Consider the following 2,808-nt stretch of genomic DNA (forward strand, 5'->3'; position numbering starts at 1 on the left):
TTTATCTTTTCATAAATAAAGTGGTCAAAATGAAAATGTTAGGACACATTGCTGCTTAATAAATCCCAAGTGATAGAAAAGCGAACTTCCGACAAAAACATAGGTAATGAAAATGCTTAGCATTTAGCGAGCTCTCAGAAGGAGGATTGCAACCCACATGGCCTGGGCCCACACTTCTGTCCTATCCTAACATCTTTTCCACATGGAGTGAGGCTCAAGAATCACTGGCCAATGGACTTCCCTGGTGGCACAGTGGTTAAGAATCCACCTGCCAATGCAGGGGACACAGATTCGAGCCCTGGTCTGGGAAGATCCCACATGCCGCAGAGCAACTAAGCCCATGCACCACAACAGCTGAGCCTGTGCTCTAGAGCTCACGAGCCACAACTACTGAGCCCAGGTGCCACAACTACTGAAGCCCGCGCACACCTAGAGCCCGTGCTCCGCAACAAAGAGGAGCCACTGCAATGAGAGGTCCGCGTACTGCCACAAAGAGTAGCCCCCACTAGCCACAACTAGAGAAAGCCCACATACAGCAACGAAGACCCAACGCAAGATCAGCTCGGTGCTTTGTGACCACCTAGAGGGGTGGGATGGGGGGTGGCTGGGAGGGAGATGCAAGACGGAGGAGATATGGAGATATATGTATACGTATAGTTGATTCACTTTGTTATACAGCAGAAACTAACACACCATTGTAAAGCAATTATACTCCAATAAAGATGTTAAAAAAAAAAGATAAGCTGAAATATCAAGACTAAAAAAAAAAGTTTGTACCAGCATTCACTTGTACTAAATATCATTGTGCTTAATATTGAGTAAATATTTTCTGTTATGAATTTTAAAAAAAGACCCAGAGTTGCCTCGGTACAGCTTGCAGACCGCTGGGAGTCTGGGCTGCTACCCTGCGTGAGTCCTCCCGCAGCTTTCCCTGCTGTCCGACCCACCGGCAATGCCGGTGGACCTCAGCAAGTGGTCCGGGCCTTTGAGCCTGCAGGAAGTGGACGAGAGGCCGCAGCACCCACTGCAGGTCAAATATGGCGGGGCGGAGGTTGACGAGCTGGGCAAAGTGCTGACACCCACCCAGGTTAAGAACCGGCCCACCAGCATTGCATGGGATGGCCTTGATCCAGGTAAACTGTATACCTTGGTCTTGACAGACCCGGATGCTCCCAACAGGAAGGACCCCAAATACAGGGAATGGCACCATTTCCTGGTGGTCAACATGAAGGGCAACGACATCAGCAGTGGCACGGTCCTCTCCAATTATGTGGGCTCTGTGCCTCCCAAGGGCACAGGCCTTCACCGCTACATCTGGCTGGTTTACGAGCAGGACAGGCCACTGAAGTGTGATGAGCCCATTCTCAGCAACTGATCTGGAGACCACCGTGGCAAATTCAAGGTGGCAAATTTCCGCAAAAAGTACAAGCTCGGGGCTCTGGTGGCCGGCACGTGTTACCAGGCCGAATGTGATGACTATGTGCCCAAGCTCTACGAGCAGCTGTCTGGGGAGTAGAGGAAAGCCAGGAGATGGACACGGTCCCAGAGTTCCCAAGCAGTGTTTCAGTTTAGTGATGCATGTAGGTTTCTCCCCTTCCCCTTGCCTGAGCCCTGAGCACTCAGATTTAGGTTTAGGGTGACTTTTCCTTCTGCCTGTCCTCTGTAATTCTAGGGGGTTTATGTTTTGATCAAACTTGAACTCCGTTTTGGTGGGGGATATTTTGGTACTAGGATGGGGTCATCAAAATGTTAATATAAGAATAACAACCCAGACGTTAAAGAAGAATAAGATTCTGGTAAAAAGACCAGGTCTGCAGTATTAGAACAGAGCATCAGAGAATCTTTAAGAGAGGTTGAAAAAAAGAAAAGGTTGATTGCCTCTGCCTTTGTGAGCCCGAGCCCAGGATTGTCTGTGACGGCATCTTCTGGCATGTGTTTTCACGGCCCTGTCTCTCACGAAGACAACCAGGGGTCAGCACGTCCGCTAGCCCACCGTGTGATACATCTCAGGCTGGTTATTGGGTGTCAGTGTCCTGCTCTGGCTCCTTTAAAGAGCAATACTGAAAAAAGCAATAGGGAGAGAGTTGCTGTTAAAGCTTGGCCATCTAGATGAGCTGCAGGGCTGAGTGAGAGGTCATCAGAAATCCGAAAGTCTGTGCCTGTTAAACTGATCACTCTTCGGTGTAAGAAAAGCCGGTCTGGAGTTGCTGAATGTTGTGTTAATTCTGCTATTTGCTTATAGTTGAATAAAAATAAAAACATTGCGTAGTTAAAAAAAAAAAAGACTCAACGCAGCCATAAATAAATAAATAAATAAATAAATTTATTAAAAAAAAAAAAAAGAATCACTTGCCATCCCTGGCCTCCTTGCCCATTGGCCCTTGGGGAGCACAAACTCTGCTGTGAAGAACCAGAGGCAGGAGGGGCTGCTCCCCAGAAGGTGCTAGTATTCAGGGGCACTGGGGGACAAATGCGTGGAATTTAGTGACAGGCTCCCTCCCACCTACACAGCCATGATGGTTTTGAACTAGAAGGCACAGTGGGAAGGAACTGTTTTAACCATATTACCTTGGATGAGGCATGGCTCCGTCAGATGCAGATCAAGAGAAAAAAAACGGAAAGAGTTTTACAGTGTTTTGTACTCACAGCTCTCGGGGGAGAACACAGCATGCCACCCATGGCCACTCAAGGGAAGTACCAGGCCAGTCGCACAGCAGAGCAAGGGGGAACTAAGCAAGCATCTTTACTGTGGTTTTGCTGGAAGGAAAGAGAGCAAACAGGTGTAGGACTGGCTAATTTGAATAATTT

General features: G+C 48.1%; 1 pseudogene across 1 annotated transcript; it reads left to right on the forward strand.

Moving 5' to 3' along the window:
• Positions 1-952: 952 nt before the first annotated feature.
• LOC309793503 (phosphatidylethanolamine-binding protein 1-like) lies at positions 953-1,553 on the forward strand (annotated as a pseudogene). Its single transcript has one exon. The product of its transcript is annotated as a phosphatidylethanolamine-binding protein 1-like (transcript).
• The last annotated feature ends 1,255 nt before the right edge of the window (positions 1,554-2,808 follow it).

Source organism: Mesoplodon mirus, assembly GCF_964341445.2.
Source record: "Mesoplodon mirus genome assembly, chromosome: 2".
Taxonomy (NCBI): Eukaryota; Metazoa; Chordata; class Mammalia; order Artiodactyla; family Ziphiidae; genus Mesoplodon; species Mesoplodon mirus.